This window comes from Dendropsophus ebraccatus, chromosome 5 (genome assembly GCF_027789765.1).
Source record: "Dendropsophus ebraccatus isolate aDenEbr1 chromosome 5, aDenEbr1.pat, whole genome shotgun sequence".
Taxonomy (NCBI): domain Eukaryota; kingdom Metazoa; phylum Chordata; class Amphibia; order Anura; family Hylidae; genus Dendropsophus; species Dendropsophus ebraccatus.
Window position 1 is genome coordinate 68150575 of NC_091458.1, and position 12187 is coordinate 68162761.

The 12187-nt window shown below is 48.3% G+C and overlaps 1 protein-coding gene across 2 annotated transcripts in view; it reads right to left on the reverse strand.

The window, feature by feature from the left end:
• GTF2F2 (general transcription factor IIF subunit 2) overlaps window positions 1–12187 on the reverse strand; it is a 122671-nt gene that overhangs the window by 76946 nt on the left and 33538 nt on the right. The window lies entirely within an intron of this gene.

Below are 12187 nucleotides of genomic sequence, written 5' to 3' on the forward strand. Positions count from 1 at the left end.
AACAGCGCAATGTCTCATTGTTTTCAATGCGATTTCCACTCTGTTGTTCACACTGCAGAATTTCCAAGCAAAATTTTCTGCCGCAGATCTGCTTTCCGCCCAATGAAGTAACATGTCACTTCTTTTGGCATAATCTGCTAGAGGAATCCTATAGAAGTCAATGGGGCTTGAAATCTGCTTAAAATTCTGATTGAATTCCACTTGCATTCTGCTTGAAATCTCCTCAAATTCAGCTTCTATTCTGCTCCTATTCTGCCAGAGCAGGAATTTCAAGCAGAAATCTTTCCTCCTTAATTCCTTGTCTTTTGCTCAGTGTGCATGAGCCCTAAAGGAGGCTACAAAGTTACTTACATCATCACCAGAAGGCTTTATCTGTCCATGAAACATCAACCGTGGAAGCCAACCCAGCAAAGACAAAGAACCTCTGAGAGACAACACCAGAATGAGAAGTATCAAACACTATGACACATGACTACTAGTAACCTTGTGCACTAGTACAAAGGCTTCTGTCTCTGCTAGAACCCCCCTGGCTTTTTATCCATGAAAAAAATGGCTTATACACCCTACTGTTGAAATAAGCTTAGAATGTGCAGATGTTAGTTGTTTACCCCATCTTCACTATGGGGGGGGGGGGCCCTCCCAAATCTTTAGATAAGGCAGTAAAAAAAAAAAAAAATATGCAAACAGAAAAAAGTCCCAGCAAATCAATTCAACACCATAAAACTTAAAAAAAAACCTTAATGAAGGAAATCATATAAATGTATTTGACTATAATCAATAAAAAGAGCAAACCCCTAATATCAAAGTTTTGCAAGCTGTGTTATTATAAGTTGGATAATGGAGTTTATACAGCAGTGAAGGATAGTACTTTTGTTAAGAGTTCATACGATGGTAAAAAATCTTGCTGGAAATACAAAATGGGATAGATAGGAAATGAAAACTATAATAGAATTCAAATAGCAGTTACAAAATGTATTCCACATTATAGACTTCAAATAGCCAGGAATATTCACTAATACTACATGAGAACAGAAAGGTGGTGTTACCTCATTGTTTAAGGCAGGGATGGGGAACCTTCGGCCCTCCAGCTGTTGCACAACTACATCCATGCCTAGACAGCCAAAGCTTTAGCTATTTTGCCCGGGCAGCCCATAGAGGATAGCGTGGGTCTGCTGCTGCCACTCCTATTCTACGGAGCGATGGCAGCAGGTCGTTGCTGTATGAGTCGTTTGTCTTCCAACATGTTAAAAGACAAACAACTGCAACGATCAGCCGACATCATTCATGTTGGCTGATTATACCCTTCTATTACATGGAACAATTATCGTCCGAACGGAACCGATAATCGTTCCGTGTAATAGGGCCTTTAGAGTGGTGGTCAGTAACCTAGACGAGCTGTCAACAATGAGATGAAAAAAACAGCATATTAGAAGAAGTAGGCAAGTTTGCTAAATGAATTTACTAACTTGATGAGCCCTACATGTTTAACTACGTTAGTTGAAATAGGAATACCATTTTATGAACTCCTCCCCCCCCCCCAAACACACACTACCATTGTTTTGTGAGATTTATTAAGAGGCACAAGCCCTGTAATAAATCTGTCTGTGCAGCAGCTGACCGGCACACTGAGAAGTCAGCTACAAGTTAGTGTAGATTTAAAGAGGTAGTGCGGCGGTAAAGAATTATTGACTGAATAACACACATTACAAAGTTATACAACTTTGTAATGTATGTTATGTCTGTAAATGGCCCCCTTCCCCGTGTCCCACCACCCCCACCCGTGTACCCGGAAGTGTGGTGCGCTATACATACCTGTCACGTGCCGACTCGTCTCCGATCTTCAGTCTGCGATGTCGTCTTCGGACGGCCGGGCCGAATCCCTCCGAGCATCCTGAGTGCCGGCCGCCCTCTTCAGCGTCATCGGCTGCTCAGCCACGATTGGCTGAGAATAACTGTGCTCAGCCAATCGCGGCTGAGCATCTCATGACGCTGAAGAGGGCGGCCAGCACTCAGGACGCTCGGAGGGATCCCGCCCGGCTGTCCAAAGACGACATCGCAGACTGAAGATCGGAGATGAGTCGGCACGTGACAGGTATGTATAGCGCACCACACTTCCGGGTACACGGGGAAGGGGGCCATTCACAGACATAACATACATAACAAAGTTGTATAACTTTGTAATGTGTGTTATTCAGTCAATAATTCTTTACCGCCGCACTACCCCTTTAACCCCTTAAGGACCGGGCCTGAAATGGCCTTAAGGACCGGAGCAAATTTTATGAATATGACCTGTGTCACTGACCTGTGTCATTAATAACTACGGGATGCTTTTACCTATCCGGCTTATTCTGAGACGGTTTTCTCGTGACATATTGTACTTCACATTTCTTGTAAATTGGAGTCGATACTTATAACGAATCTTTATGAAAAAAACCCAAATAACGTGAAAAATTGTGAAAAAATGCATTTTTCCAACTTTAAAACTTTTCTGCTTATACAGAAAATGGTTATGCCACATAAATTATATATTAAATAGCATTAGCAATATGTCTACTTTATGCTGGCGGCATTTATTAAACTATATTTCATTTTTTTAGACAATAGAAAGCTTAAAACATAAGCAGCACATTTCCAAATTTTCAGTAAAATTTCAAAATCAGATATTTTTAGGGACCTGTTCAGGTTTAAAGTGTATTTATGGGGACTGTATGTTAGAAAGCCCCACAAAGCACCCCATTTCAGAAAGTGCACCCCCCAAACTCTGCAAAAAGACATTCAGAAAGTTTTTTTTAACCCTTTAGGGGAGTCACAGAAATAAAAGCCAAGTGTGTAAGAAATTTGAAAATTTTAATTTTCTGTGCAGAGATTTTCTTGTAATCCAATATCTTTCATAATTGTAAACCTATTACCAGAGAAATGCACCCCAATATTGATTGCCCCATTTCTGCAGTTTATAGAAATACCCCATATGTGGCCTTAATGCGCTATTTGACGCAACAACAAGCCTCAGATATAAAGGAGCGCCTAGTGAACTTCAACACCTCAGTTATATTTGGTCTTTTTTGACTGTACCACTTCAGGTTGGCAGAGGCTCTGGGGTGCCAAAACCTAAAAAACACCCCTAAAGGGACACCATTTAGAAAACTACACCCCTCAAGGAACGTAACAAGGGGTGCGGTGAGCATTTGGACCCCACAGGTGTTTCACAGATTTTCAGAACAATGTGGCGTGAAAAAATAAAAATTATTTCTTTATACTGAAATGTTGTTCTAGACTTCAATTTTTCATTTCCACAAAGGGATACAAGGAAAAAAAATGCACAAAACATGTAGCGCAGTTTCTCCCGAGTACGGAAATACCCCACATGTGGACATAAAGTGCCAAGCGGGCGCAGGACGAGCCTCCAAAGGGAAGGAGCGCCAATTGGCTTTTGGAAGCTGGATTTCACTGGAATGGATTTCATGAGCCATGTCGCATTTACAGAGCCCTTGTGCTGCCAAAACACTGGAAACCCCCCACAAGTGACCCCATTCTGGAAACTACACCCCTCAAGGAATCTAATAAGGGGTGCAGTGAGCATATGGACCCCACTGGTGAGGGGCACAAATCTGGAACAATGTGACAATGTGGCACAAATGTGCCCGTCATCCAGGGGTACATATCCTCACTGCACCCCTTGTTAGATTCCTTGAGGGGTGTAGTTTCCAGAATGGGGTCACTTGTGGGGGATTTCCAGTGTTTTGGCAGCACGAGGGCTCTGTAAATGCGACATGGCGTTCATCATCCATTCTGGCCACATCCAGCCTCCAAAATCCAAATGGCGCTCCTTCCCTTCGGAGGCTTGCCCTGTGCCCACATGGCGCTTTATGTCCACATGTGGGGTATTTACGGACTCGGGGGAAATTGCTCTAAACATTTTATGTATTTTTTTTCTTTTAACCCCTTGTGAAAATGAAAAATTCAAGGCTAGACCAACATTATAGTGTAAAAAATGTAATATTTCATTTTCACGCCACATTGTTCCACATTTGTGCCCGTCACCAGTGGGGTCCATATGCTCACTACACCCCTTGTTACATTCCATGAGGGGTGTAGTTTCCATAATGGGGCCACTTGTGGGGGGTTTTACTGCCTTGGCAGCACAGGGAGTTTTTAAATGCAACAAGGCCCTCGAAATCCATTCTACCCAAATACAGCCCCAAAAAGCTAAATGGCTCTCCTTCCCTTCAGAGGCCCGTCTTGCGGCTGCATAGCGCCTTAAGTCCACATATGTGGTATTTCCATATTCGGGGGAAATTTCTCTACATGTTTTGTTTTGTCACTTCTCTTTTAACCCCTTGTGCAAATGAGAAACGTCAAAACTAGATCAATGATGTTGTGTAAAAATTAAATTTTTTACATTTAAACATTGGCCTAGCCGTGAATTTTTCATTTTCACAAGGGTTTAAAAGAGAAAAAAAACACAAAACGTGTAGAGCAGTTTGTCCCGAGTCGGGAAATACCCCACATGTGCACATCAAGCGCCATGCAGCCGCAAAACGGGCCTCCGAAGGGAAGGAGCGCCATTTGGCTTTTGGAGGCCGGATTAGGCTGGAATAGATTTCAAGGGCAATGTCGCATTTTCAAAGACCCTATGCTGCCAGGACAGTGGTAAACCCCCACAAGTGACCCCATTCTGGAAACTACACCCCTCAGGGAATGTAACAAGGGGTGTAGTGAGCATATGGACTCCACTGGTGACGAGCACAAATGTGGAACAATGTGACGTGAAAGTGAAAAATTTCGTTTTTTCATTTTTACAGCCCAAATGTGCCAGTCATTGAGGGTTCCATATCCTCACTGCACCCCTTATTAGATTCCTTGAGGGGTGTAGTTTCCAGAATGGGGTCACTTCTGGGGGGTTTTCAATGTCTTGGCAACACAGGGCCTTTGTAAATGCAACATGGCATTCACCATCCATTCTAGCCAAATGGCACTCCTTCCCTTCGGAGGCTTGCCCTGCACCCGCATGACGCTTTATGTCCACATGTGGGGTATTTCCGTACTCAGGGGAAATTGTTCTACACATTGTGTTTTTTTTATCTTTTAACCCCTTATGAAAAAGAAAAAATAAAGACTAGATCAATGATTTAGTGTAAAAATGTTATATTTTTTTTACACTAAATGTTGGTCTAGCCTTGATTTTTTCATTTCCACAAGGGGTTAAAAGAGAAAAAAAAAAAAAAAAAAAACACAAAACGTGTAGGGTAATTTCCCCTGAGTACGAAAATACCCCACATGTGGACATAATGTGCCATATGGGCACAGGGCAAGCCACCAAAGGGACAGAGCGCCATTTAGAGGCTGGAATGGAGGACGAAGGACATGTCGGGTTCGCAGAGTGCCCGTGCTGCCAAAACATTGGAAACCCCCTACAAGTGACCCCATTATGGAAACTACACCTCACTGAATCTAACAAGGGGTGCAGTGAGCATATGGACCCCACTCGTGACGGACACAAATGTGGAACAATGTGCTGTGAAAATGAAAAATTTATTTTTTACACTAAAATGTTGGTGTAACTTTTGAGTTTTTCATATTCACAAGGGGTTAAAAGAAAAAATGAACCTCTAATCACGTAGCACAATATCCCCCGATTACAGGAGTACCCCACATGTGGACACAGAGTGCAGAGCCGGCGCACGGAAAGCGCTCTCGGAGCTCCTGTGCTGCCAAAACAGAGGAAACCCCCCACAAGTGACCCCAACGAATTCAGGAATCTGTGGTTCGTACGGGGTGGGGTCACTTGAGGGGGCTTGTGGGGCTTCCTGGGGCTTATCATCACTAAATGATGATGACGATGAGGAAGAAGAGGAAGGAAGAGGGAACGAGGAATCTTCCTCTTCTTCCTCACTGGTTGTCTCAGTATCGGAGGCAATCCAGGCGAATGCCTCTTCAGCCGAGAACAACCCATGGGCCATTTTTTTGTTTTTTTTTTCTCTTTAGGATGCCTTCACACACACCGGATACGCACACTGCGGATTCAGCGTCAGTGCATCCCTATGATTGACATCCCGCTGCATATATGCAAGTTAAAGCCCGCTAGCCGGAGCATACTACCTCCTCCCCACACCGGCTTGCTTCGGGGCTCCCGGTGCATCCCGCGCAGCCAGTGAGCTGCCTCGCCGCAGCTACTGATTGGCTGAGTGCGACGTCCAGCTGAGAACCCCCGAAGCAAACCAGAGCGGGGAGGAGGTGATGTATGCTCCAGCCGGCAGGGGGTTAACTTACATACACGCAGCGGGATGTCATTCCTGCTGCGTTCATGTATTCTCGTAGGGATGCACTGATGCTGGATCCGCAGCGGATTTCGCTGCGAATCCGCAGCGTGAAATCCCCTGCGGATCCGGTGTGTGTGAAGGCATCCTTAGAGGGGTGTGTAAGTGTTATGCTTTTACACGTGTAAGTGTTAAGTGTTTTATGTACTGTTTTTACATTTTATTCGTGTGTGTTTTTTAGGAGGGGAGGGTGGCAGCAGAGAGGGGAAGAGGAGAGGGTGGCAGGGGAGGGGAGAGGAGAGAGGGTAAGAGGAGAGGGTGGCAGAGAAGAGAGGGTAAGAGGGGAGAGGGGCGGCAGGACGGAGGAGAGAGGGTAAGAGGAGAGGGTGGCAGAGAAGAGAGGGTAAGAGGGGAGGGTGGCAGCGGAGAAGGTAAGAGGGGAGGGGAGAGGGGCGGCAGGACGGAGGGGAGAGGGTAAGAGGAGAGGGTGGCAGAGAAGAGAGGGTAAGAGGGGAGGGTGGCAGGACGGAGGGGAGAGGAGAGAGGGTAAGAGGAGAGGGTGGCAGGGGAGGGGAGAGGGGCGGCAGGACGGAGGGGAGAGAGGGTAAGAGGGGAGGGTGGCAGGGGAGAGGGTGGCAGGGGAGGGGAGAGGGGCGACAGGACGGAGGGGAGAGGAGAGAGGGTAAGAGGAGAGGGTGGCAGGGGAGAGGGTAAGAGGGGAGGGTGGCAACGGAGAGGGTGTCAGGGGAGGGTGGCAGCGGAGAGGGTGTCAGGGGAGGGGAGAGGGGCGGCAGGACTGAGGGGAGAGGAGAGAGGGTAAGAGGAGAGGGTGGCAGGTCGGAGGGGAGAGGGTGGCAGGAGAGAGGGGGTGGCAGGACGGAGGGGGGTGGGCTGGCAGGACGGAGGGGGGGGCTGGCAGGACGGAGGGGGGGGGCTGGCAGGACGGAGGGGGGGGGCTGGCAGGACGGAGGGGGGGGCTGGCAGGACGGAGGGGGGGGCTGGCAGGACGGAGGGGAGGGGCGCTGGCAGGACGGAGGGGGGGCGCTGGCAGGACGGAGGGGGGGGGGCGCTGGCAGGACGGAGGGGGGGGGGGCGCTGGCAGGACGGAGGGGGGGGGGCGCTGGCAGGACGGAGGGGGGGCGCTGGCAGGACGGAGGGGGGGGGCGCTGGCAGGACGGAGGGGGGGGGCTGGCAGGACGGAGGGGGGGGGGTGCTGGCAGGAGGGAGGGGGGGGGTGCTGGCAGGAGGGGGGGGGGGTGCTGGCAGGACGGAGGGGGGGGGGTGCTGGCAGGAGGGAGGGGGGGTGCTGGCAGGAGGGAGGGGGGGGCGCTGGCAGGACTGAGGGGGGGGCGCGGGCAGGACTGAGGGGGGGGCTGGCAGGACGGGGGGGGGCGCTGGCAGGACGGAGGGGGGGGGGCGCTGGCAGAACGGAGGGGGGGGGGGGCGCTGGCAGGACGGAGGGGGGTTGCTGCCAGGACGGGGGGGGGGGGGTTGCTGCCAGGACAGGGGGGGGGGGGGGGGTTGCTGCCAGGACAGGGGGGGGGGGGGGGGGGGGGTTGCTGCCAGGACAGGGGGGGGGGCTGCCAGGACAGGGGGGGGGGGGGGGGGTTGCTGCCAGGACAGGGGGGGGGGCTGCCAGGACAGGGGGGGGGCTGCCAGGACAGGGGGGGGGCTGCCAGGACGGAGGGGTTGCTGCCAGGACAGAGGGGTTGCTGCCAGGACGGGGGGGGGAATGGGTTAGGGTTAGGGCTGCCAGGACGGGGGGGGGGGGGGTTAGGGCTGCCAGGACAGAGGGGAGGGGGGCTGCCGGGACGGAGGGGGCGGGGGGGGGGGGGGGGCTGGCAGGAGGAGGATGCCGGAGATCGCCGCCGGAGGAGGGAGCAGGAAGGACGGGGGAAGGAGGAGGAAGGAGAAGGATAGATGATCATCTCCCTGTTACCGGAGGAGGAGGCAGCACGGGGGGAGGAGGCACCCGGCACACTCCAGGACCGCACCCAGCGCCGGGCACAGGACTCACCACCCCCATCATCACCTTCTCTGCTGCAGATTCTCGGCAAGCAGAGAAGGTGATGATGGGGGTAGTAGTGTGGATCGCCCGTGATTGCCCAGCTGGCGGCAGCGGGCCAATCACGGGCCGGTACCCACGGGCAGATGATGCCTAGGGACAGCTGTGATTGGTGCTGTCTCGTACAGCACCAATCACAGCTCTGTGCCAGGGTCCAGTCCCGGAAATGCAGCAAATCTCTGTGATTGGCAGATGACAAGTCATCTGCCAATCACAGCGATCGTCGTCACGGGGGGCAGGGAAACTGACCCCTACGTGACACATGAAGATGGCCGCTGATAGAATCAGCAGCCATCTTTACCGGAGCGCCGCGCGAAATCGGGCCGGCGTACCGGTACGTCATGGGTCCTTAAGAGGTTAAAGAGTCACTGTAGGGTTGTTTTTTTTTTTTTTTTTTTTTTTTTTTACAGAAATCAATAGTCCAGGGGATTTTAAGAAACTTTGTAATTGGGTTTATTAGCCAAATATGCCATTATCTGCATTTAAAAAGCCTTTTCCCATGTCCCCTCCCTCCTCTTTTCCATCCACTGCACAAAATCTGAAAATTGTGACTTGTTGCATCAGACGTACCCAGTCTGGTCTGGGGAGAGGGAAGGGGGGAGGAGGGAGGAGGAAGGAGGGAGTTAGCTGACAGCAGAAAGCAGATAACAAAGGATTACAGGCACGGAGCTGGGTGACAGCTGTAATCAGAGCTCAGAGAGGTCAGTAGTGACTGTCAGAGGAGATAGAGGGTGAGGTATTTGTAGATTAACTCTTTGTTGTCCTGTTTTGGTCTTTAATTTAGCTCTCTCCATAGGAGAACAATGAAGACAGGGGGGAGAGCTTCAAACTGCTTTTTCATGATAAAAATTTTTCAGCTAATAAACCCAATTACAAAGTTTCTTGAAATCGCCTGGACTATTGATTTCTGAAAAAAAAAATTTCAAGACAGTGACACTTTAAGCTATGACTTATACTTTGGATTTATGCCAGTGACCTGCTTTGACAGGCTGATGTGGCCATGCCCCTGCTACTTCACATACTGCTCACTTTTTTACAAAAAGGGGGAGAGTGTAGCAAAAATATTAACATAAACATATAATAAATTCCTTCCAATGTTTTTAAATGATGTTGTTTGCTTTCATCTGAAACTTCAAGGAAATTCTAATAGAAGTACTTTATTATTTAGATTACTAATTACACAAGAACAGAAAAAGAATTTACTGATAATCTATTGCTAAAAATATAAAAGTCTTCAGTAATGTCTCTCGGGCAGGCAGGATTAAGCACAAAGAAATTATTATTACAGAAACAAGGCATTCATTAGAATCCATCAGGGATGGAATAATAAGTATGCTTCCTATCAATTAAGCTGAAAGAAAGGGAGCGCTGCACTTGATGGGGAATGATTTAGGCTCAAAGTAATGAAGAGTTCATCATCTATGTCAGCAACGAGGAGTAAATTATTACAGAAGATGACAAGGGTGTAAGATAATGCAAACTTTATCTTCAGACATTAACTGCACACAGGGATTTTGCAACATGCTTAATATTCCCTTTTATTCTGTGTCCTTGGAGACTGTAGCTTCCCATAAAGTCTTTATGGGTTGTGATACACTGAATTATTAAAAAAATAATTATAATTATACTTTTTTCAATTTATTTGTAATTCATTATTATGAGGCAGCCATCTTGTCTACGCTGTCTTTAAAGTGACTGTACCACCAGGGGCAGGCAGAAGCGAGCCGACCCACCCCCAGTGGGAAGAAACTCCAGCCCCTCCATGACGTGACTCCATTAGAATCAATGGAACCCTATCATAGAGGGGCTGGGGTTTCCTCCCACTAAGGGTGGGTCAGCCCGCCTCCAGTGCTTCAGCCTGGGCCTGGTGGTACATTCACTTTAAAAACATTTAGTGAAATGCTTTACAGCAAGCCTCATGAGCTTAAACACAATGAACAACTCCAGACTGTTTTCTTTGTATGGAACACATTTGTGGCCATATTTCGTGTTCCTTATTCCACCAGGAAGAGGGGCTAAATTGTGAGCAACAACTATGGTGTGTACCTGTGTTATCTATATACAGGTGTAATCTGTCACTGTACTCCAGTCTGTGCTGATAAGGAGGGCATTATCTATACACAAAAGCTTAGTTTTAAACCTACTGGCTACACAATTTTAGGATTATTTTATACTATGGACAGTAAAGTGGAGAATTAAAAAACATTAAATATTTCTAAAAGACACTGTCCTGAATTCTGCATCTACTGTAATGCATGTTCTTATTATTATCCCGTGATGCAGCTTCTTAAAGATACCTATGCTCAGGAGTGAAGCCTACTCCATACTCAGCAGGTGCCGGCTGCTACCTGCAGCTGACACCTGCCTGTAATAAATGACATCAAAAACTTTACTATTTAAATGCCACAGTCAAGAGCAATTTCTGCATTACAAAAGCTGTGACATGTGTCAATTGGGTGTCAGAAAGTGCCAGAGATTTGTAATTTACTTCTATAAAAAAAATCTTTAGTCTTCCAGTACTTCTCAGCTGCTGTATGTCCTGCAGGAAGTGGCATTCTTTCGAGTCTGGAGAACAGGAGAGGTTTTCTATGGGTATTTGCTACTGCTCTGGACAGTTACTGTAACTATATTTAGTTTCAATCTGGGGATTCTAACCAAAGAAAACAAACTGGTGATGGTCTCTAGACAGGCGAGTTACCCCTAGAAAACAGCTCCTACACAGGCTAGAAGTTTAAACTATATCTGATTGCAGATCAGTTCTCTGTTGGCAGATACTGACTGATAACTCAAGGGAGCCAGAGGCCGGGCAGTATTAATTATTCATGAAGAGGGAGGAGGTGTGCTAGAGTGAGGCACAAATGCTGAGCCACTACTCCTCTTTGACTCTTCATTACAGTAGAAGATCTTAGATTGTGCATAATCCTCGCTACGGACAAATTACCAAAAAAGTTACCATGCTCACTAGGGGACTGCCAGCTACACCAAATGGTTACACTTGTCTCTTTGATCTTGTCTCTAAGGGGGACATTCATTAAAGAGGACCTGTCACCCCCCGCGCCGGGGTGACAGGCTCCCGACCGCAAGATAGATCCCCTTATACTTACCTCATGTCGCCGAGTCGCGCTGCCGGTGCCGGTCCCGGGACGGAGATATCCCGGTGAGAAGCTGGCGCGCGCTGTGGAGATGGGTCCAGCGTTCATAGAAAATGAATGGAGCCGGACTCATCTCTGCTGCGCGCGCACGGCTCCATTCATTCTCTATGGACACCGGACCCATCTCCACAGCGCGCACGCCGGCTTCTCACCGGTATATCTCCGTCCCGGGACCGGCAGCGGGACTCAGCGACATGAGGTAAGTATAAGGGGATCTATCTGGGGGTCGGGAGCCTGTCACCCCGGCACGGGGGGGTGACAGGTCTCCTTTAAGACCAGCGTAAAAATACCCCACCTCCTCCCAGCCTTGCCATGCCCACCCAGTCGGACCCCACAGAAAAGAGGTGTGTGACAATTTCTTTAGTTCTACAATCACACAACATATGTGTATTTATGTGCACTGGTAAAATCACCCACTCAGTGCGGAAGATCTCTTGATTTTCCTTTTTTTTTCCTATCCATTATGTTATTTGCAAAAAATTACTTTAGTTTATAAGTGTTGATGCAGATTATAGTTTCTATGGAAACGTTACCATTAATACATTGTCTCATCTTGAAAACAAAACACCACAATATGACCGTCCGTTTATCATTTACAATAGGGTCTGTCAAGGACAATGATGGGGCCGGTACTTAAGCCATCTAATGCAGGAATCATAGGTTCAATACCATCACCTTACTACTGTCACTGCTGAACAAATACATCTGAGAAG